Here is a 25,599-nt window from a genome sequence, read left to right on the forward strand (position 1 = left end):
GCACAATTATCAAGGCCTGTAATAATCTAGTATTTTATAAGCCCCTAAATTCCAGTTTCTGGAATAAGAACTCACTCTTTGACAAAAATTGCAGGGAAAACTGGAAAATAATGTCAGAAACAGCATAGACTACATCTCACATCCCATACCAAAATAAGGTAAAAATGAGTGCATGATTTTGGCATAAAGGATGATATCATAAACAACTTATAAAAACAATGGATAATTTATGTATGAGGTCTTTGGAGAAAGGAGGAATTTATAACCAAAGAAGAACTAGAGAACATTAGGAAGGAGAAATGGACAACTTTGATCACATTAATTTAAATTTTTTTACACAAACAAAACTAACAGAAACAAGATTAAAAGGTAAGTACAAAGCTGGGGGGAAAATTCTTCATAGTCAGTATTTCTGTTAAAGGTCTCATTTATAAAATATGTAAAAATTGTGTCAAATTTGTAAGAATACAAGTCATTTCCCAATTGATAAATGGTCAAAGAATGTGAACAGACAATTTTCAGACGAAAAAATTGAAGCCAGCTGTATTCATTTGAAAAAATTCTCTAAATCCCTATTAATTAGAGAAATGCAAATTAAAACAACTTTGAGGTACCACCTCACATCTCTCAGATTGGCTAAAATGGTAGGAAAGATAATGATAAATGTTGGAAGAGATATAGAAAACCTGGAATGAATGCATTGTTGGTGTAGTTGTGAAATTATCAAACCATTCTGGAGAATAAGCTGGAACTATGTCCAAAGGGCAATCGAACAGTGCTTACCCTTTGAATCACCAGCACCATTACTGGGTCTATATCTCAAGAAAACCATAAAGGAGGGAAAAAGACCTTTGTATGCATAAATGTTTGTAGCTGTTCTTTTTGTGGTAACAAAGAATTGGAAAATGAGTGGATGTCCATCAATTGGTGAAAAGCTGAACAATCTGTAGTATATGAAGGTAATAGATCATTATTGTTCTTTGAAAATGATGAATAAGCTAATTTTTAAAAGGCCTGCATAGATTTATATGAACTGATGCTGAGCAAAGATACCAGATATATTATACACAATAACAGAAATAATGTATGATGACATGTTTAACATATATTGTATTACCATGTAAGAGTAGGCATAAGGAGAAGGGAAAGAAAAAAAATTGCAATATAAGGTTTTGCAACAGTGAATGTTGAAAATTATTCTTGTGTTTTAAAAATAAAAAGCTTTATTAAAAATAAATCATATGTGATGCTGAAAAAAAAAACAATGTGTGACAATCAACTTTGAAAATCATTCAAATCAATCTCAATAGACTTTGGACAGAAAATGCTATCTGCATCCAGAGAAAGAACTATGAAGATTGAATATAAATCAATACATGCTATGTTCACTGCTTTTTTCTATTTTTTTCCTCTCCCATTGTTTTTCCCTTCTGTTCTGATTTTTCTCTACCAACATGATTCATAAAGCAATGTGTATGAAAAATAAATTAATTAAGAATAAAAATTTAGTGGAAATTTGTTGTCATTGTTTAGTTGTCTCTTATTCTTCAAGATTCATGTATTATACTCTCCATGGGGTTTTTCTGGTGAACATACTGTAGTAATTTGCCATTTATTCTTCAGCTCATTTTAGAGAAGAGAAAACAGACAAACAGGATGAAGTGACTTAATTGGAATCACACAGCTAATCACACAGTAGAGCAAATCTGAACTCATGTCTTCCATGGTTCCAGGCCCAAAAATCTATGTATTGAGTCACTTAGATGCTCCAGTCAAAATGGGCATTAGAAATGAGAAGATTTGAAGGAGGGAGAAGAGTTTAAGAGATATAGGAAAGTGAATACAATATAATTCAACTAGACTGGTAATATTAGATCTAATGTTAAATTAGATTATTAGAGACTTTAAATTTCCATAAGGATATGCTATTTTTTAGAATCTGTAAGAACCCAGTTAGATTTGTAATGTTGATGAAAAGGAAATTATTTAGGAGCTAATTCTTCACATCTTTTCAAAAGTTTGAACTTAAACTTTTCAGCCCTAAATATTAGAAAACTGGTCCTCATAAGTGCAGTTATAGAAAAACTGAGGGACTTGATGGATAACTTAAATGTAGGACATGCTTTTAATGCTGCAAGAACATTATCATGATACTTACAAAAAGTGATAAAAAATAATTGATAATCTTTAGTAATTGAGAGAGTCTTTAACTTAAATTTAATTAGCCCAAATTAGCAATTTCACTATAATTTCTTCTTAAAATGTAGAAGCAAAAAAAATTAATGTAGAAAAAATGCACAATTAGTCAATAACAGTTATTAATAGTAGTAGCAGCAATATATTTATATTGAGTTCTTTGTCTTGTGGGCTATTTTCCAATGAGATCAGCAGCACAAGTAGGAAAATAGAATCTAGAGCTGAGAGGATCTAGAAATCATATAACTCCTTAGTCTCCCATCTGAGATTCAAAAGCTGAAATACTGCATTAGAGTGCCAGACTTGGAATTAGGAAAACCTTAGTTCAAATGCAATCTCAGACATTTAGTAGTGATATGAATCTTCAGAAGTCTATGAAGTTTATCTACCTCAACTGTAAAATGGGGGAGACAGTAGCAGCTACTTCACAGGACAGTTATGAGAATCAAATGATATACTATTTGTAAAACACTTGGCCAAGTACCTGGCACAGAATAGTAATTTAATAAGGATTAGATACTCTGGAGACAATTCATCATGTCTAAAACTGTGCTCATTATGTTTTCCCTAAAATCCACCCTTTTTCCCAAGTTGCTTATTTCTTTTAGTTGTTTTCACCATTCTTCCAGTCTTTCATCTGTAACCTTGACAGTATTCTCAGATCCTCAGTCTTCTCACTGTACATAGCCAATCAGTGGCCAAATATTACCTTTTCTACCTCCACAACGTCTCTCCCAATTGTTTTCTAGTCAAAAAGTAACTCTTATTTCAAGCTCTCATCACCTATCCTTTAAGAATGATGGCAAGTGTCCTACTTTTTCTGTCTTCACTTTCACTCTACTCCATTATATCATCAATTCTGCTGTCCTTTAAATGTATATCAAACCACTAATCCTCTACTCAATCATCTTCATTTGATTTCCTTAGATTTGACTAGAATTTTTTTTGCTTTTTAAGCCCTTTACAATCTGGACTCATTCTCCATCTGCAAGCTTACTATACATGATTCTTACTCCTATATATACTGAGATCTAATCCTTATAAGCTTCTCTCTATTCCTCACAATTCGTGCCTCAAAGCCTCTTCATTATCATTTCCTCATGCTCAGAAGGCTTTTCAGTTTCACCTTTAACTTCCACAATCCCTCTGTAGGTAGAAATATTCATCTTGTCCTCTCAAATACTAGTAGACTCTCTCTCAATTTTTAGACATTTATAATTATCTCTTCTTATGTTTTGTGTATTAATATATATGATTTGGTATATGCATATGTACACATTTTCTATAATAACAATATTTAAAAATGAGTAATTTTTTTTTTTTTTTTTTTTTTTTTTTTTTTTTTTTTTAATTTATTTAATAGCCTTTAATTTACAGGATATATATACATGGTAATTTTACAGCATTAACAATTGCCAAACCTCTTGTTCCAATTTTTCACCTCTTACCCCACCCCACCTCCCTAAATGGCAGGATGACCAGTAGATGTTAAATATATTAAAATATAACTTAGATACACAATAAGTATACATGACCACAACATTACTTTGCTGTACAAAAGAATCAGACTCTGAATTATTGTACAATTAGCTTCAGAAGGAAATCAAAGATGCAGGTGTGCATAAATATAGGGACTGGGAATTCAATGTAGTGGTTTTTAGTCATCTCCCAGAGTTCTTTTTCTGGGTATAGCTAGTTCAGTTCATCACTGCTCCATTAGAAATGATTTGGTCGATCTCGCTGCTGAGGATGGCCTGATCCATCAGGACTGGTCATCATCTAGTATTGTTGTTGAAGTATATAATGATCTCCTGGTCCTGCTCATTTCACCCAGCATCAGTTCGTGTAAGTCTCTCCAGGCCTTTCTGAAATCATCCTGCTGGTCATTTCTTACAGAACAGTAATATTCCATAATTTTCATATACCACAATTTATTCAGCCATTCTCCAACTGATGGACATCCATTCAGTTTCCAGTTTCTAGCCACTACAAAAAGGGCTGCCACAAACATTCGTGCACATACAGGTCCCTTTCCCTTCTTTATAATCTCTTTGGGATATAATCCCAGTAGTAACACTGCTGGATCAAAGGGTATGACACAGCTTGATAACTTTTGAGCATAGTTCCAAACTACTCTCCAAAATGGTTGGATTCGTTCACAACTCCACCAACAATGAATCAATGTCGCAGTTTTCCCACATCCCCTCCAACAAAAAATGAGTAATTTTGAGAGATTTAAGAACTTGAATTAATGCAGTCATGATTTCCAAGAACCAATAGTAAAGTACGTCATCCATCTCTTGAGAGAGGGGCTGAAATACAGTTTTGGACATGACCAATACTGTAATTTGTTTTATATGGTCATGCATATTTGTTGTGAATTTTTGTTTGTTTTTTCCCGGTGGAGGTAAAGGGAAGCAAGAAGGAAAGAAAATAAATGCTCTTTAATTAAAAAAAAAAAAAGAATACAAGCTCTTTGTGAATAGGGATGGCTTCATTCATCATATTGAAGCATAGAGAACATTGGCTTTGTTAGGTTTCTTTCCTTTTTTGTCTTCATTCTGATGGGGAAAAAAATCTCATTTTCTTTTAAGGTTCAAGGTTGGATAGAGGCTAAATTATGGTCTCAGCATAGAGATAATATTGGGTCAAATTGGGACAAAGGAATTGTAGCTAAATGCAATGGTTTAAAAGTTGGGTATCATCTAGTTGTGGGTAGAATTTTTAAGTGTATTTCTAATTATTTTAACTTGGTTTTAGTACTGCTGAATTTGTAAAAATATTTACTGTGTGCAAAGACAGTTAAATGGCAGCATAGATTGGAAGCTGAGCCTAGCATCAGGAAAACAAGTTCAAATTCAGTATTAAACAATTACTAGAGTTGTGGGTAAGTCACTTTGATCTGTTTGCTTCAGTTTCCTCAACTGTAAACCGGGGTTAATAGCAGCAATTATCTCACAAGATTGTTGTAAAGATCAAATGCAATTATATTTGCAAAAAGTACTTTGTACAATTTCTGGCACATAGTAAGTGTTATATAAGTGCTTATTTCTTTTCTTCCCTTCACCATTTTTATGATTAGTCAATTATAAAGACTGAATTACAGTTATAGGTATGTTCTCTTTTGTTTTGCAAATAAACTGCAAATATAACCTTGTTCTCTGAAGTTCTCTGAAGACAAAAAAAGAAGAGAAACAAAAAAAGAAGAAACAGAATTGGGTATCACGTTATGGTGGAAAGGAAAGAAAAAATTTTGACCCCACGTGGGGTTTTTTGGCAAGATTTTGCCATTCCTTCTCCAACTCATTTTATGTATTAGGAAACAGAGGCAAACAGGGTTAAGTGACTTGCCCAGAGTCACAGTGTCTGAGATCAGATTGAACTTGCATGTTCTTGACTCAAGTTTCAGAACTCTTTACTATACTACCTAATTGTCCCCTGAAGAATACAATTAGGGATTGATGAAATATATCTTTATGCCTAGAAAGCATTCCAGTATTCTTTGTCAGGATCCTCTATTTCTAAAGACTATGGTCAGAAATTGGTGAAGGTTTAGAAATTGTTGAGGAAGAAAGCAAAAGGATATTATCATTTCTTCCTGGAATTGGTTCAAAGAACATCTCTCTTTGAACCAATTCCAGGAAGAAATGATAATATCCTTTTAATCAAGGACAAAACACTTCCTCAAAATTCAATGTTTACACTGAAAAATCATTTAACATTATTTAAAATCCTCCAAGATGCCTAAAGCCTTTTCCAGCAATAAATTTCTAATTTCTATTAAAACCAAAACGTATACATTGATAGGGTTCGATTGCATTTCTAATTCAAATATGAGATGCAAGGCACAAGCCATATGAGAAGAATTCACAATCACATTCTTTTTGTCAAATGGTATGGTTGAAAAGAGATTATGAATAAAATGAAGAGGTAACATAGGTACCAGGACTACTAAATATGAAATAATATCAGGAGAGCATATAATTAGCAAAGAAAGGGGTTTAAACAATTCACAATGGAAAAGACAAATTCCCCAGTGGAACTCACAATTAACCAGGAGAAAGGGAAAATGCTATGAAGTGTGAGTATGCCATTCACCGATAGACTAAATTCAAAGATGAGTTTAGTACCCTAACAGAGTTAACTAGTTGTAACAAAGGAAAATATACCATGAAGCATGGAGGAGGGGGAGAGGGAAAAGATACTATGAGACTAGGTAGGGGGAGGCTAAAAAGATATTTTTAGAGGGATTTTATAGATTTATAGAAGAAATTTAATGTGGGAGTTTGACATAGCTTGGTTTTCTGACTGGATACTGTAAAGTGGGGTTTCCCAAGACCTTCCAAAGACTATAAGACTGAGCTGATCCTCATCAGTGCCCTTCCCTGCTTGCTTCCAGGAGTATTATAATCTTTTTCAATACTTCAAGCTTTCTCTGCCAAATCAACCTGGTTACCCAGGACCTCATCAATATTAAATCCAGTTAACAAAATAGTAAATGCATTAATATTTATGACGAATTTTTAACAACTTTATTTTATGGTATCTGAAAGACAAAACGGTATATGAAACAATTTCCATTTGGAAAGGCTTTTTCTCTTCTCCATTCATATAACTCCCCTAAATTCTTTAGACTTAGTCTAAGTATATGTAGTCAGAATAAGATAGTCAAGTCTTTCTGGAAATGTGCAAATTTCAAATATAGGTCATAAGCACATAAAGAAACATTTCTTTATCTTCCTGTCAATCCTTTACAAATTGGAGAGGAACACAAAAAAGTTATTTCACAGATGACAAAACTCTTTGAAATAGGAAATTCCTCCAAAAAATTATTGCATTCAAAGTATTGTTTAATCTCTTAGGTATATTGTCAGTATATACAGTAGTTAGCTGATTAGATAATTGAAGAGTCCAATATAATAGTTTTATTGCAAAACAAGCCATTTGCAATTCCCCATAAAAAAAATGAGTATTTCTGTCTCACTGAAAAAGGGTTATTTTTCTGAATTTCTTTAGTAAAAGATATGTGTGTTCATGACTACACTTAATAAAAGTAATTTGATCACCATACAGCAGCATGTATTTTATTAAAATGGCAATGTAAACCTTATTTTAAAAAAAATTAAATCTGGAGTTCATATTTCTAGAAAATATATTTCAAGGCATATTACTCAGAGAATAAGTCATCTTGTACTTTTAAAGTAAATTCCTTGAGGAAAAATCATCACTTTTCTTTTGATGCATGGTTCTTTTAAACTACTTATTCTTCAACAAACCATCTTCAAAATATTGCCAAATCATATGCTCAATAATAATCTACTTTATTGCCTATTCCAGGCAAATTCTATATTCTGGGAAAGATTTCAACTACTAATATTCTTAGTCATGAATAATGTCCAAGCTACCTTATTAGGTAGGTCAGCTTTGACCTGTTGAAAGTCTAGACTTCAATTTTGGAAGAGGAAGAAGTTGATCCTTCCCTCACACTGTCATTTATAGATACATGAACAAAATAAATGCCACTTCTGTGGCATCAAGATGTTCTTGGATAAAAAGCTATTCAATCTCCAGTAGGCTAACTGAAAGACAAAGTCTTTTATTTCCCTCTCTGTGCCTAAAAAACATATCTCTTATAAATATTTTAACATGGAGATTTTTTTTTCATAAACAGAATGACAGTTAAGAAACTAGCATTTTAAGACCTCAGATTTACAAAACAACTAGAAAATAATTTATTCCCATCCCAAAAAAGTCACCTTAAGATTCTTTCAAAAACCAAGTTCCTTAGTGCACTTTAAAATACTATTTGCTTAAAAGACTATAGAAAATCACCCCCTGGATCATACACCATGATCAAATAGGATTTATACCAGGAATGCAGGGCTGGTTCAATATTAGGAAAACTATTAGTATAATTAACCATATTAATAACCAAATTAACACAAAACATATGATCATCTCAACAGATGCAGAAAAAGCATTTGATAAAATCCAACATCCATTCCTCTTAAAAAATACTGAGAGCAAAGGAATAAATGGACTTTTCCTTAAAATAATCAGTAGCGTCTATTTAAATCCATCAGTAAACATCATATGTAATGGAGAAAAACTGCAACCATTCCCAATAAGATCAGGAGTTAAACAAGGTTGCCCACTATCACCATTACTATTCAATATTGTATTAGAAATGCTAGCTTTGGAAATAAGAGTTGATAAAGAGATTAAAGGAATTAGAATAGGTAATGAGGAAACCAAATTATCACTCTTTGCTGATGATACAATGGTATACTTAGAGAACACCAGAGATTCTACTAAAAAGCTATTAGAAATAATCCATACCTTTAGCAAAGTTGCAGGATATAAAATAAGCCCACATAAGTCATCACCATTCTTATATATCACTAACAAAATCCAACAGTTAGAGTTACAAAGAGAAATTCCATTTAAAGTAACTACTGATAGTATAAAATATTTAGGACTCTATCTGCCAAGGGAAAATCAGAAACTATATGAGCAAAACTACAAAACACTCTCTGCACAAATTAAGTCTAATCTAACCAATTGGAAAAATATTAAATGCTCTTGCATAGGGCAAACAAATATAATAAAGATGACAATACTGCTTAAACTAATCTATTTATTTAGCACTATACCAAACAGACTCCGAAAAAACTATTTTAATGACCTAGAAAAAATAACAACAAAGTTCATATGGAAAAATAAAAGGTCAAGAATTTCAAGGGAATTAATGAAAAAAAATCAAATGAAGGTGGCCTAGCTGTATCAGATCTAAAATTATATTATTAAGCAGTGGTTACCAAAACTATTTGGTATTGGTTAAGAAACAGACTAGTTGATCAGTGGAATAGGTTAGGTTCAAAGGACAAAACAGCCAATAACTTTAATAATCTAGTGTTTGGCAAACACAAAGACCCCAACTTTTGGGATAAGAAGAATTCACTGTTTGACAAAAATTGCTGGGAAAATTGGAAAATAGTATGGCAGAAACTAGGCATTGACCCATACTTAACACCATACACCAAGATAAGGTCAAAATGGTTTCATGACCTAGGCATAAAGAATGAGATTATAAATAAATTAGAGGAACATAGGATAGTTTACCTCTCAGACCTGTGGAAGAGGAAAGAATTTATGACCAAAGAAGAACTAGAGATCATTACTGATCACAAAATAGAAAATTTTGATTATATCAAATGGAAAAAAGTTTTTGTACAAACAAAACTACTACAAATAAGTTTGGAAGATGTAATGGGCTGAGGTTTGAGTTGATGCTATTGCATTTGGATAAAGCTGGCAAGTTCTTGCTACTAGCATAGCCCAGGAAACACCACCAAGGAAACCTAATATATTGGAATAGATGTTGTGGTGTTTGGCCCAAATTTTGATAGCTCTCAGAGTTAACCTGAAGTTGTCAATGTTTGGTACTAGATGTAAAATTTCATCGGTTACCCTGCAACCATTAAGACTTCTTATGCATCTAATATCTAAATTTTTTAGTAGACTGTCATCATGGAGGTCCAAATCTTCAGGAAAAGTCTGCAGTGCTAATCTTGCAAATAAAATATCGATCTCTATACCATCAAAACATAGCTTGATAACTGGTACAAACGCCTCTTCGACAGCCCTTAAATCTTTTACTTCTTCCTGTAGCTTCAATTTTTCATAGAATGAGGTGAAAAAGTCACTTTGGTCAACATGTCTTGGTGCAACACACAATGCATCTATATCAGCACCTTTTGTATGAACTCCTAATCTGTAGGATCCAAATGTAAAAATTTTTCCTCCAACATTTTCATTTACAGACTGTGGAAGATTCTTGCTTTCACTGATTTCCCATATCCATTCTTTTACCAGGTTATTTAATTTTCCCAAAATTAAAATCCTGCGCTGCAGTTCCTTTTCCTCTTCAAAAACCCCAAAGGGCTTTAGGGTTTCAATTAGTTTCTGTGTGAGTATGCAGTCTGTCTCTTTGGGGGCCACTAAACTGATGGGAGAGGTAATGCCATAATGCTTCTGTGGCGGTTGTGTTTGTTGTGATCCCTGGGTTGTAACTGCCACGCCTTGCGCCGGCACCGCCCAGTCACTTCCCCCCCCCTCCCCACCCCCCACCCCCGCAGCCTCCACCACAGGCACCCTGGGCATGATCTGCTGAGGGGGGTCGCCTCAGCCCTGGCTCCAACCCCCACTTCCCTTTGGTGCTTTTCATCTCCTTTCCTGAGATGTCAGGGAGGGCGTGATCATCTCCTTTTTAGTGCTTTCACTGCCTTTCCTGAGAAGTCAGGGAGGCTGTGATCACCTCCTTTTCGGTGCTTTCACTTCCTTCCCTGAGAAGTCAGGGAGGCTGTGATCACCTCCTTTTCGGTGCTTTCACCTCCTTCTCTGAGAAGTTAGGGAGGCTGTGATCACCTCCCCTTGGGGGCTCTGATTTCCCTGAGGAGTCAGGGATGGCATGACCACCTGTGTTCTAAAATAAAAGAAAGCGGGAGATGTAATGGGCTGAGGTTTGAGTTGATGCATTGAGGTCCCAAGCACATGAGGCTAGATAGTAATTAGGCTATACTCTATTAATATACATGATTGGATAAAGAATGGTCCCTGCCCACTCTCCGTGCAAGTCCTGATGTGTTGTATAGGAAATGACGATTTTAGTGGGTGGAGGCAGAGAGAGGAACAGGAAGAGAAGCTGGGAGAGATTGGGCCTGGGTTCCATGCTTGTAGCTGCTGGTTGTGTGGCTGTGGGTCTAGCTAGCTTCTTGACTCAGCTGCACACATTGCTATCGCTGATTCTCTTCCACCTCCGATCCTTCTTCACTGAGAATAAAGACTGACGATTTTCCCCTAACCCGAACTCCGGACTCCTGCTGATTTTAAAAATACACGGTCTTCACAGGAAGGAAACCAATAAACTAGGAAAACATTTTTAGAGTCAAAGGTTCTGATAAAGGCTTCATTTCTAAAATACATAGAGAATTGACTCTAATTTATAAGAAATCAAGCCATTCTCCAATTGAAAAATGGTCAAAGGATAGGAACAGACAATTCTCAGATGAAGAAATTGAAACTATTTCTAGCTACATGAAAAAATGCTCCAAGTCATTATTAAACAGATAAATACAAATTAAGACAACTCTGAGATACCACTACACACCTGTCAGATTGGCTAGAATGACAGGGAAAGATAATGCGGAATGTTGGAAGGGATGTGGGAAAACAGGGACACTGATACATTCTTGGTGGAATTGTGAATACATCCAGTCATTCTGGAGAACAATTTAGAACTATGCTCAAAAAGTTATCAAACTGTGCATACCCTTTGACCCAGCAGTGTTACTACTGGGCTTATATCCCAAAGAGATTTTAAAGAAGGGAAAGGGTCCTGTATGGGCAAGAATGTTTGTGGCAGCCCTTTTTGTAGTGGCTAAAAACTGGAAAATGAGTGGATGCCCATCAATGGGAGAATGGCTGAATAAATTGTGGTAGATAAATATTATGGAATATTATTGTTTGTACCAGCAGGATGATTTCAGAAAGGCCTGGAGAAACTTATATGAACTGATGCTGAGTGAAATGAGCAGGACCAGGAGATCATTATATACTTCAACAACAACACTATATGATGATCAATTCTGATGGATGTGGCCCTCTTCAACAATGAGGTGAACCAAATCAGTTCCAATAGAGCAGTAATGAATTGAACCAATATACCCAGGGGAAGATCTCTGGGAGATGACTATGAATCACTACATAGAATTCGCAATTCCTCTATTTTTGTTCGCCTGCATTTTTTATTTCCTTCACAGGCTAATTGTACACTATTTCAAAGTCTGGTTCTTTTTGTACAACAAAATAACTAAATGGACATGTATACATATATTGTATTTAATTTATACTTTAACATATTTAACATGTATTGGTCAACCTGCCATCTGGGGGAAGGGGTTGGGGGAAGGAGGGGAAAAGTTGGAATAAAAGGTTTTGCATTTGGCAATGCTGAAAAATTACCCATGCATATTATAAATAAAAAGCTATAATAAAAATACTATTTGCTTTAAGAAAAACCATTTCTGTAATATTTCTGGTGCTTAAAATGATGTCTGTCACTTCTTAAGTCATTTACACCCAGAACATTTTATGTGAAAATTATTCTTTTGCATAAAAAACTCTTTTGTATTGCATAATGAAATTTAATGTTTAGCCTACCCCTTTCCCTCACCTACTAGTGGAGTCTACCCAGAGTAACACTTCTAAGCAACAAAGAAAAAAAATCTTCCCCTTATTATACAAAGCTTAGGAGCCATTATTGAAAACAATAAATGCTTTTTACTTTTCCTGTTATTCAGATTCACTGCAGTGAACTTTAATACATTGGAGCCTTTCCATTTAAAAGTAAAAGTGGGAAACTTTCTTCCTTACAAAAATGAAATTAAAGTCTAGAAATTTACACACACACACACACACACACACACACACACAATATCTCATGGTCAGGCTTCTTAGAATATAAGACTGTTTTTGTTTAAAAAAGAAGAGTTGCTCCTCAGATTTAGATAATGTTAGTAAGCTCTTAAAACACCTCTTCACTTCTTTTTCTTATTAAACCACTATGCTAAGCAGTTGTTTTCAATTTAAAATATTTTTTCAATACTTCTCAAAGTCACCAAGCATTCGAAATCATTTGAATAGTTACTATAAAGTTAAGGTTTTTTTGAGACTTAACCTAGTTCAAGTAAGGTTCAGTGCTAATAGGCACTATTAGGAATTGGCAACAGTGTTTGTAACTCCAGATAACTTGTATAGAATTCAGTTATTAAAGAGAAACAGAATTAGCATTTTAAAACAAGAGAGAGACAGAGACAGAGGCATAGAGAGACAGGATGGGGGGTTAGGGAGGGAGAAAGAGATGAGGAGAGAATGATCAGGAGACAGAGAGAAAGAGACAGAGGTAGAGGCAGAGGCAGAGGTAGAGGCTGAGGGCAGTAGTTCATTTCCAAAAAGATACACAAAGGTTTTTGTAGATACTGGAGGTCACTTTCTTCTAATTTCTCACAAGTTTGTAAAATCCATTAGACAAATAAAATGACTATCAAAAAAAAAAAAAAAGATATGTCCTTAGACATGTAATAACGCTGCTCATCTTTGTAAAGTCTTATAAGACTTCTTTTAAGATTTCTTTATAGTCTTCGTTATAAGAAGATTTTTAAATGATAGATAGTAGCTTTTTATTTTAATGCATTTTGACAACATTTTGGGATACGAGGCAGAGTTATGCTAATTTCAGTGAAATCTGATCAATAATTAATAGGATCACAAATCACTTGTGTGAACATGAGCTCCTTAATGCTTGTACAAACCAACTAAATGTGCCAGAGCCAACAATTAGCCCATCAGAAGGACTTCTGCTGCCCAGAGCTTGGCGTACCAGTGACTCTTTACAAAGTAAACTCTAGCTGAACTAAAGAGATGTTAACTACTTCTGAAATCTGTCTTGACTAGCTCAGAAAGAAAAGTATATCATCTTGGTTTCTGACTTGTCTAAGGGGAAATAAAAGCTTGGTCTCTGGCTTTTCTTTTTTTGTTTGTTTTTATGAGGTGATCAGGATTAAATAATTTGCACAAGGTTACAGAGGTAGCAAGTAGCCAATGTCTGAGGCCACATCTGAATCCAGGTTCTTCCTGACTCCAGGGCTAGGATTCTATCCAGTTCGCCATCTAGCTGTTCCCCACTCTCTCCTCCCCACTTTTCTAAAGAGCACAATCTTGCTTTCTGATTTATTGTATTTATAAATAACTTCTTATTAGACCCCCACTTCCCTCTTGAGTTATATATAAATACCAATCCGTTTCCCACTCCCCTTTGAGAATATGTGAACATTATCACACTGTTCTAGTTTTCAAGCTTCTTCTTCTGAGGCAATAAACGTTGTTATAGTCTTTGTAAACTGTGACTGAATTCTGATTCATTCCAGTTCCCCCTTTTTTACCTGGGGTTCTTTCATTTTAGCACCTTACAAGCATTTTTATTTAATACTTGACAACTCAGATTGGCTAAGATGACAGGAAAAAATAATGATGATTGTTGGAGGGGATGTGGGAAAACTGGGACATTGATTCATTGTTGGTGGAGTTGTGAACGAATCCAACCATTTTGGAGAGTAGTTTGGAACTATGCTCAAAAAGTTATCAAACTGTGTATACCTTTGATCCAGTAGTGTTATACTGGATTATATCCCAAAGAGATTATAAAGAAGGGAAAGGACCTGTATGTGCAATGAATGTTTGTGGCAGCCCTTTTGTAGTGGCTAGAAACTGAAACTGAATGGATGTCCATCAGTTGAGAATGGCTGAATAAATTGTGGTAGATGAAAATTATGGAATATTACTGTTCTGTAAGAAATGACCAACAGGATGATTTCAGAAAGGCCTGGAGAGACTTAACGAACTGATGCTGAGTGAAATGAGAGGACCAGGAGATCATTATATACTTCAACAATACTAGATGATGACCAGTTCTGATGGATCAGGCCATCCTCACAACGAGATCAACCAAATATTTCTAATGGAGCAGAATGAACTGAACCAGCTATACCCAGAAAAAGAACCTGGGAGATGACTAAAACCATTACATTGAATTCTAATCCCTATATTTATGCACACCTGCATTTTTTGATTTCCCACAAGCTAATTGTAAATAACTGAGTCTGATTTTTTTTGTAAAAAATAATGTTTTTATGTATATTTATTATGTATCTAAGTTATATTTTTAATATATTTAACATCTACTGGTCATCCTGCCATTTAGGGAGGGGTGGGGGGGGAAGGGGAAAATTGGGAACAAGAGGTTTGGCAATTGTTAATGCAAAGTTACCCATGTATATATCCTGTAAATAAAAGGCTATTAAATTAAACTAAAAAAAAAATAATACTTGACAACTAATTAAGTCTTAGAATATTCTTAAAATTGTTCATAAGTATCCCTTGAATAATTGTTGTGTTTTATATTTTATTTCAGAGAAGAAAGATTTGTACAACATTTACACTGTAAAAAATAAACTACGTTGTACCATAGTACAATAAAGCCATGTTGATCATATTGGAAAGAATATATCTTTGAAGTTTTCTGTTTTCAGTGAATTAACAAATATTTAAGTGTTTATAATGAACTTCCAAGGGTGGAGGATAAAGTCAGGAAACTGCTGCAGCTTTTCCAGTTTCCCTTGAAAAACACCTGAAACCAAGCCCCTGAAACCACTGTCCAGCTAAGATATTCTGCAAAAAAAAAAAAAAAAAAAACTTCAAGAAAGGTCAGTCTCACTGGGGTGAAAAGGGTGTTCAACCCAGGTCAGACAGATTCTAGGAAAGCCTTTTAGAGGTCACAGCAAATCAGCAACTGACACTCTCAGTCCTGGCTCAGTAGAGGAACAAATCAGTGGAGCAATTTCCAATCCCAGCTCAGATGGCAAACTCTGAGAAACCAGGTTGTTTCCTAAACAGAACAGGCAAAGGTACTACTTTTTCTTTTTTATTTTGCAAAACATATGCGTGGACAATTCTTCAACATCAGTCCTTGCAAAATTCTGTGTTCCAATTCCCCCTTCTCCCACACCCGCCCCCCAAATAATAAGAAGTACAATATATGTTAAACATGATAGAAATATATATTAAATCCAATATATGTATACATATTTATATAATTATTTTGCTGCACAAGAAAAATCACATCAAACCAGTAAATAGAAAAAGAGAGAGAATCAAAATAAAATGCAAGCAAACAACAACAAAAAGAGTGAAAATGCTATGTTGTCAACCATACTCAGTTCCCACAGTCCTTCTCTGGGTGGAGATGGCTCTCTTCCTCATTGAACAATTGGAACTGGTTTGAATCATCTCATTGTTGAAAATAGCCATGTCCACTCTGAGATACCACTACACACCTGTCAGACTGGCTAGAATGACAGGGAAAGATAATGTGGAATGTTGGAAGGGATGTGGGAAAACAGGGACGCTAATACATTGTTGGTGGAATTGTGAATACATCCAACCATTCTGGAGAGCAATTTGGAACTATGCTCAAAAAGCTATCAAACTGTGCATACCCTTTGATCCAGCAGTGTTACTACTGGGCTTATATCCCAAAGAGAGACTTGTATGTGCACGAATGTTTGTGGCAGCCCTGTTTGTAGTGGCCAGAAACTGGAAACTGAGTGGATGCCCATCAGTTGGAGAATGGCTGAATAAATTGTGGTATATGAATGTTATGGAATATTATCGTTCGGTAAGAAATGACCAACAGGATGACCAGAAAGGCCTGAAGAGATTTACATGAACTGATGCTGAGTGAAACAAGCGGGGCCAAGAGATCATTATATACTTCAACAACAATACTAGATGATGACCAATTCTGATGGACCTGGCCATCCTCAGCAATGAGATCAACCAAATCATTTCCAATGAAGCATTAATGAACTGAACCAGCTACATCCAGCAAAAGAACTCTGGGAGTTGACTAAAAACCATTACATTGAATTCCCAATCCCTATATTTTTGCCCACCTGCATTTTTGATTTCCTTCACAGGTTAATTGTACAATATTTCAGAGTCTGATTCTTTCTGTACAGCTTTTGTCATGTATACTTATTGTGTATCTAATTTATATTTTAATATATTTAACATCTACTGGTCATCCTGCCATCTGGGGGAGGGGCTGGGGGGAAGGAGGGGAAAAATTGGAACAAGAGGTTTGGCAATTGTCAATGCTGTAAAGTTACCCATACATATAACCTGTAAATAAAAGGCTATTAAATTTAAAAAAAAAAAGAAAAATTAGATCAAGAGGGGGGAAACATAAGAAAAAACTAATAAATAAACAAAAAAGACGAAATATTATGCTTTAATCAAAAAAAAAAAAAAAAAAAGAAAATAGCCATGTCCATCAGAGTTGATCATCACATAATCTTGTTCCTGTGTCCAATGTTCTTTGGTTCTAATCACTCCACCAAGCATTAGTTCATGCAAATCTCTCCAGGCCTCTCTAAAATCATCCTGCTGGTTGTTTCTTAGAGAACAATAGTATTCCATACATTCATATATCAAAATTTATTCTGCCATTCTCCAATTGGTGGGTATCTACTCAGTTTCCAGTTTCTGGCCAATACAAACAGGGCTGCCACAAACATTTTGGCACATACAGGTCCCTTTTCCTTCTTTAGTATCTCTTTGGGATATAAGCCCAGTAGTAGCACTGCTGGGTCAAAGGTATGCACAGTTTGATAGCTTTTTGAGCCTAGTTCCAAATTGTTCTCCAGAATGGCTGGATCCGTTCACAACTCCACCAATAATGTATCAGTATCCCAGTTTTCCCACATCCCCTCCCACATTCTTCATTATTTTTTTCCTGTCATCTTAGCCAGTCTGAGAGGTGTGTCGTGGTATCTCAGAGTTGTCTTATTTTGCATTTTTCTGATCAATAGTGATTTAGAGCACACAAAGGTATTTCTTACAAACACAGGGGTGCTGTGCTTAAAGCCAAGGTTTAGAATTGTACAGGATGTTTCGCACAGTGCCTCCTTTACCCCAGGAATAGAGCTCGACATTAAAAGTTAAAAAAAAAAATGAAGAAATAGGCAAGGAAAGAAAATGAACAAGAAACAAAAAAAGAATCTTGACTATAGAAAGCTACTATGGTGACAGGGCAGAACAAAACACAAACTCGGACAACGGTAGAATATCCAGGGAAGAAATCTCAAAGAGTGATATGAATTATTGTCAAGTCCAAAGAGGCTTCTTGGAAATGCTAATAAAAGACTTCACAAATGAACAGAACCAGGAGATCATCATATACCTCAACAACGATACTGTATGAAAATGTATTCTGATGGAAGTGGATTTCTTTGACAAAGAGAAGATCTAACTTAGTTTCAATTGATCAAGGATGGACAGAAGCAGCTACTCCCAAAGAAAGAACACTAGGAAATGAAAGTAAACTGTTTGCATTTTTGTTCTTCTTCCTGGGTTATTTCTACCTTCTGAATCCAATTCTCCCTGAGCAACAAGAGAACTGTTAGGTTCTGCACACATATATTGTATCCAAGATCTACTGTAACCTATTTAACATGTATAGGACTGCTTGCCATCTCAGGGAGGGAGTGGAGGGAGGGAGGGGAAAAATCGGAACAGAAGTGAGTACAAGGGATAATGTTGTAAAAAATTTCCCTGGCATGGGCTCTGTCAATAAAAAGTTATTTTTAAAAAAAGACTTCAAAAGGCAAACAAGAGAAGTAGAAGAAAAAATGAGAAAAGAAATGAGAGGTATACATGTCAACAACTTGGAAAAGGAAGGGGGGAAAAATGTCTGAAGAAAACAACTCCTTAAACAGTAGAATTAACCAAATGGGAAAAGATACACAAAAGCTAACTGAAGAAAAGTATTTATTATAAACTAAGCACTGTGATAGGTATTAGAGAAACAAAGATGAAAAGAAATTTGTTTCTGCTTTTTTGAAGCTTACAATCTAGGAGTATTCTAGCTCAGGAAGACCACAAAGAAAATACAAAATTTAAAAAAAAAAAAAGAGTTAAAAAGAGAAACACACAGAGTATTTTGGGAGAAGCAAGGGACCAACCAGGAAGGAGAAGATAGAGGAAAAGTTCCATGCAGAGTATAGCACAGGAGTTGAATCTTTAAGTTTATGAAGATCTGAACCAAGGTGCTGGTTGTATGAATGGTGAATGGGATACAGGTGATTCTGCTGAAATAAATGGCAAATGGGTTTCTAGGAGAGGAAGAAAGTTGAAAACTTGGTTGATTAGAAAGAAGTTGGCTTCCTAGAGAGAAATGGGAAGTTTTCTAAACAAAGGGGCACATATCAATATATCTCTAAGATGTTTAAATAATCATATTATTAAATATTTCAACTAAAAAGGAATCAAAAATATTTGCTGCCTCTCTCTTATCCCATGGGGTTGAAGAAAACATGCGAACACATATAGCCTAAAATACTGCGACTAGAAAAATGCAAATGAAACTAAAGAAAATGGAAATCTAGGGGCATCGTGCAGTAGACAGATCACCAGCTCTGAAGTCAGGAGGACCTGAGTTCAAAGACACTTAACACCCTGGGCAAGTCACTTAACCCCAATTGCCTCAGCAAAAAAAAAAGAAAGAAAGAAAATGGAAATCTAGGCCTAAAGAGGTATTGACTTCACAAAGTTCACACTTATAATTTGTTGTCAGAATCTGACTTTGGGCTTTACTTTTCTTTCAGTGCCACCATCATTCACTCAGTATTTCCACATTCATTTTTATGATTTTATCCTATTGATTCTATTTTCATAATTTCTCTCCTATCTACTCTTTCTTTTTTATTCTGACTCAGTTTGCTATCCCAGCTAATCTGCCATGTCTAGAAGAAACAGTATTATTGATTAAAATATTGTACACAGAACAAGAGATCAAGGAATGTGAGCTGAGAGTATATGAATATGGTAGCAAGTACATGACAAGATGGTCTGAGTGGGTTTGACAATTGGATAGGATGTGAAGCTGTGTGATATTTTCTTACATATTTCTTGTATTTTATTTTATATATTACTTTCTCTATATTATATCCTCCCTCATAAAAGAAACTCCAAGAGAGCAATCTTCATTTAAATAAACTCTGTATAACCTTTGGCACATAGAACAACACCTTGTACAAGCATTTAATAACTATAAGGATCAATAATAAAATTTAGTTGTGTGCGATGGTTAATAATTAATTAATTTGGAGAGAATTCAATTTATTAAATTAAGTCAGGATTATAGACAAGGTCCCCTACCTTATAGTTCTATGCTATTCCCAATACACCACATTGCCAATGTATATCAGTAGCTTTAACCAAGGTCACAAAAACTTCCTAATAAAATTTGCCATTTCTTTATTTCAAGTGAATAAAATAAAATCAACCATACTTTATGCTAAAAGTAATAATTATTAACTTATTTTCTTTGCAGAAAATTGGCCTCCAAACCTATCATTCTGTAGGATAGATTGATTCAGGTCATCCGTTACTAAATTAAACATTTTCCACTTTCACTGCATCTCATTAAACATGCTAATTCAAGTTTAAATAACTCTGTGCTTTCATTTGCACAGTCACCCATTTTGTTATTGTTTACAGCAACCTAATTTGGCACATAATAATTCAGGCAGCACTGGTTTCAAATTACAATGAAGTATTAATTTTTAATATACTTTATTCTTTCGTCCAACAAAAGCTAGTGCAGTGGGATTTTATGAAAATGATTCTTCAATTATTACACAAGGCAATTCTTCTAAGATTTACACCTCTCTTTGCCCCACTGACTCATTTTTCTACAGGTCAAAAACCCAATATGGGCTAATTTAAACCTGTTTGTTTACTTATATAATACAATGAATAATTATTAGGAGAAATAGACAGATCACCTTTTCTTTTTGTCATAAACACTTTTTTGCATGTTTTCAAACATCCTTATCCTACTTTACAAAAGATATGATTGGCTCAATCACAAAGCAAAGCATTCCCATGGACAGCTGAAAATGTTAAGGCTGAATCTCCTACAAGCTTTGAACTGCTTTTTATGGGGCCCAACATAAGACACATTACTTGAAATATTAGGAGCTTAATGACAACTAAATGTTCTATACTCCATAGATGTAGGGAGTTTGGATTTAGCTTGGATGCTCTGAGGTCAATTCTTTTAATGATATTCATTGACAAGTTTTTTTTTTAAGCAAAGTCTCATAAAATAATTTAATCTAAATACAAATACTGCTAAAACTCAATTTTACATCAGTCTGCTTTGTTTCATCACTAATGATGTGAATGGCAGCTGCTATGAACTAACATTTCCTTCTATCATCAATCTGGACAAGACAGACTTTCACAATTGAAATCCCATATTAGTAGGACTGTTAAATTTCGTTTCTGAGACTGTTAACCAGAGAAGAGCAGTTTACACACTTAAAATGAAAAAGACAATTTGATTGAAAACTATTATGGGTAAGCTTTCAAAGCTATTCTTAGTGCAGTTGGAGGGCCTTCAATCAATTATGAATTCTTCAGTTCTTTGGTTCAGTGATGTGATTGTATAAAATCAACACAGTGGATTTTATTTATGCATTTCTAGTTCAAATACTGGTGCCACTAGGAGGGATAATTCATACAAACAGGTGAACTTTAATATTTACAAAATGCAACAGAAAATTAAATGAAAAATCAAAATAGATCAATTGCTATAGTTTTGTAACTGTTATAATATATATCAGATTATACATAAAATGGACCCTTTATCCTATTTTTAGCTGCAAGGAATATTAGAGATCAATTGATATATACAAATGCATCATTTTACAGATGAGGAAATAGAAGAAAAGAAAGATGAAGTATCTTGCTCAAGGTTGCAAACAGTAAGTACTAAAACTGATGATTTAAACCCAAGTCCTATGATTCCAAATCCAGCACCTTTTCTATTTCCTCATGATCACCACAGTTTATTATGGTGAAGCCAATATAAATTGGAGAGTGCTTGGACTCTATCCAAAAGGGCTTTATTATTAAAGAACTAAAAGAAGTTTGTGATGTAGCAGCTCCAAAGCTAGCTCCAGGTTCAGAAGACCTAGATTCAAGTACCACTATTAATTCTGTGACCTCTGAATAAATAACTTAACCTCTCAAAAACCTAAGCAACTCTCCAAAACTATAAATAGTAGAGAAGAAATTAACCTTAAATTGGTGGGAGGAATTTTTTCAGGTGGGAGTGAGTGTTCTGTTCCAATATAATCACATATCTAGTCCCTATTCCTAAATAATTATTAGTCTATTTGAGAACAAACTATTTGTCTTAGAATAATGAAAAATTATGTAACTTCTTGCTGGCTTATCTGGTATAACCACTGTCATGGAATTCTGTTATGTATGAACACCATCTTAGCAAATTGATGGGGTCTGTACATACACTAGAATCTCATTACATTTGATACCAATTCCAAACAGCCAAAATGTTTTGAGTAAACATATTTGTTTATCATAGAGATTAATCTACCTTTTTCAGGTCCTAATGTATCAAAAAACCCAAGATTAATTGGTGAACCACTTTTCCTTTAAAATACCTTTTCTCATGAAATAACAAAACATTAATTAAGGTGACTATTTCCAGAGTCATAAAGGACTAACAAAAAAAATGATTTTCTCCTTCTTTGTTTCAGGGTAGTAACAAGATAGCACTCTCAATTTGATTTACATATTTGAGAGAAATCTTGCCAGGGATGGATGTATATCCTGTTAATAGCATGTACTGATTAAATGAGTTCCTAGCCACAAACAATATGTTTCCTAGCAAATGTTCATTTAAACTTCCAGGTAAGAAAACAGAGGATGCTACTAAAATGTCTGTTTCTGGAGAAATACTACTTTCTCTATTAAAAAAATACCATGTATACACATATATTTGTGAATGAGACAGCTATGAAGCATTAAAGCAGAAAGAACCAGTTCCCAACTACAAAACATGTAATTTGAATAGTGTTATTCTTTTAGGCCACTATGAAAACATTAAATTCTTTTTATCTCCTTGCTTCAACAAGTCAGTTCAGTGGAGATTTTTGTTGTTGCAGCTTGCATGAGTACTTCTATCAATGCATATTAAAAAGTCTTTATGCCTTAGGAGAAAGTCTATGAAATTTGTATCCTTAGACCACCTAGTGATGATTATCTTCAAACTTAGAGATATAGTAATACCTTTAAAGGGAGAAGTGACCCCAAAAAATCCATCTACTCCAAACTCCACATTTTATAGACGGAGATATAGAGAAATTGATGACTTCTATAAGGTCCATAGGTCTAATGACTTTAATAAAATCATATAGGTAATTACTACTTGATGTGGGATTTAAACTTAGATCTTCTGACTCCAGATCTGATAAATACATATAACATACTCCATTCCATTCCTATTAAGTCCTTTCTACCCAAACTATATCCATATATACTGATACCTCTATTTTTATCCTACATTAACTGATTTTTAAAATTTCTGTATTTACTTCCACATACCCTTTTATAACTTTGGTAGGGATACAAATTTCTGGGGACCACTGTTTTTATTCTATAGCTAATCTTTCATTTTTGTCCTCTCTCCAAAGGGTTAATTGTAAAGTAAATTTGTTCACAGACCAGTGAAAACAATTATCAACTTTTTGAGCTTCAGAGAGCTGTGGAGTAATTTAATACTTGTCTAAAGAGATAGAATTTCTAAAATGTTGTTTATTTTAGTAGAAAACAATTTAAGGCAGATTCACTTCCTCATGGTTCAGTTGACAGCTTCCCACATAAACACACATGTATTCATTTTCTCTCCAGCAGTCCTTGGAGCTAGAGGTAGAAATATTACTAAACAAAGAGGCATCACAGTGCAAGAGAAACACAACAACAAACACCACAGGAAGAAACAAATAGACCCAAAGTCTAGCACTAGCTCTAAAATCAACTCAATGTGAGACTGTAGACCAGTCATTCAATAAATACTTATTAAACATCTACCATGTGCTAAGCACTGTAGTGCTGGGGATACAAAGAAAATTAAAATATAATTTCTGTTCTTGAGGAATTCACAATTTAAGGGGAAAGACAATATGTGGATAATTATATACAAATTACCTTCATATAGGATAATTTGAAAAAATAATTAATTGAGGAAAAATGTTAGAATTGAAAGGTATCAGGAAAGACTTCCTGTGGAAAGTAGTATTTAAAGTTCACATATCTCTTTTTGTGACAGTGAAGAAGGGGAAATCAAAGGGATGTCTATTAATGGGGGAATGGTAGAGCAAATTGTGATATGTGTATGCAATGGAATACTATTGGTCTATAAGAAATGATGAACAAGCTGATTTCAGAAAATCCTGGACAGACTCTCATGAACTGATGTTGAGTGAAGTGAACAGAACCAGGAGAACATTTTACACAGTAACAGCAACATTGTACAGATGATCTACTTTGTTCTTTTCAGCAATACAATGATGTAAGACTGTTCTAAAAAAACTCATGATGGACAATACTATCCACATCCAGAGAAAGCACTATGGAATCTGAATAGATGCTTAAGTATAATGTTTTCAGTTTTTTTGGTTTTTTTTTCTTTCTTGTAGGTTTTTATTTTTGTTCTTATTCCTCTTTTACAATATGACTAAGGCAGAAATATGTTCAATATACTTGCACATGTATAATCTATATCAGTTTTATTTTCACTTGGGAAGAGGGGAAGGGGAAAGGGAGAAAAAATGGAAATCAAAATCTTATAAAAATAACTGTCAAAAGCTAATAAGTAAATTTCTAGAAAACAGAAAGTGGTATTTTAGCTGAGACTTAAAAGGAAACCAAGGAATCTAGAAGATAGCCATCGCCCAATGAAAACATCTTCAATGTGGAGATGGAATTTCTAAAGAGAATTTTAAAAAAATAGTTTTTGTATTCAAATGGATGTGAGGAAGGAAGGATGGAATATGTACAGAACTAAAGAAGCCAGGGGGAGGAAGAGCTCTCTTCATTTGGGAGGAAAGACAGAGAAAAGATAGAAAACTGAGAAATGGATTGTTTTCTTCATGGAATAGCAATGAAGCAGTATCACTAAATCAAAACAAGTTATACGTTGGAAAAAGAAGACAAGGTTATGAAAGACTTTGAATGCTGAACACAAGATTCTTTATTTGAAACTAAATATGATAGGGAATCATTGGAGTTTGAGTGTTTAGTGACATGGTCAAACCTTTATGAAAATCACTTTGATAGCTGAATGGGGAGGCTGAACCAAAGTAGAGAGAGACTTATGGTAGGCAAACCCATGAAAAAGGTGCTGCAATAATTCGGGTGTGGTCGGAGCCTGTAACAGAATGTTGGCAATATCAATATCAAGAGGGTATATTTGAAAGATGTTGCAAAGTGAAATCAAGACTTGAAATAGATTGAATATGAGGAGTGAGAATAAGGGGTGCAGGGTGACACCCAAGTTGAAAGCCTAGGGTTCTGGAGATGTTGGTTCCTTCAACAGTAAAAGAGGAGTTTGGAATGGGAAAGAGTTTAAGGTAAAAGATAATTAGTTCAGTTTGGAATATCTTAAATATAAGATGTCTAGTGTACATTTAATTTGAGATGTTTTAAAAGGCAATTGGAAAAAGTAAGATTGGAGGTTAGTAGAAAGATTAGGCCAGGATAAGTGAATTTTAGAACTGTCAGTTTAAAGAGGGCAATTAAATACAAGGGAGCCAAGGAAATTGCCAAGTAGAAGAGTGACAGAAGAGAAGAGGGTTCAGAACAGACTTCTTTTGAAATACTTCTTTGCCCATTATTCTTGAAGAAATCCATGAC

The 25,599-nt window shown here is 34.5% G+C and overlaps 1 pseudogene; it reads right to left on the reverse strand.

Moving 5' to 3' along the window:
* Positions 1–9,441: 9,441 nt before the first annotated feature.
* Positions 9,442–10,394, reverse strand: LOC100934800 (annotated as a pseudogene).
* Between the last annotated feature and the right edge of the window lie 15,205 nt (positions 10,395–25,599).

Source organism: Sarcophilus harrisii, chromosome 5 (genome assembly GCF_902635505.1).
Source record: "Sarcophilus harrisii chromosome 5, mSarHar1.11, whole genome shotgun sequence".
NCBI classification, from domain to species: domain Eukaryota; kingdom Metazoa; phylum Chordata; class Mammalia; order Dasyuromorphia; family Dasyuridae; genus Sarcophilus; species Sarcophilus harrisii.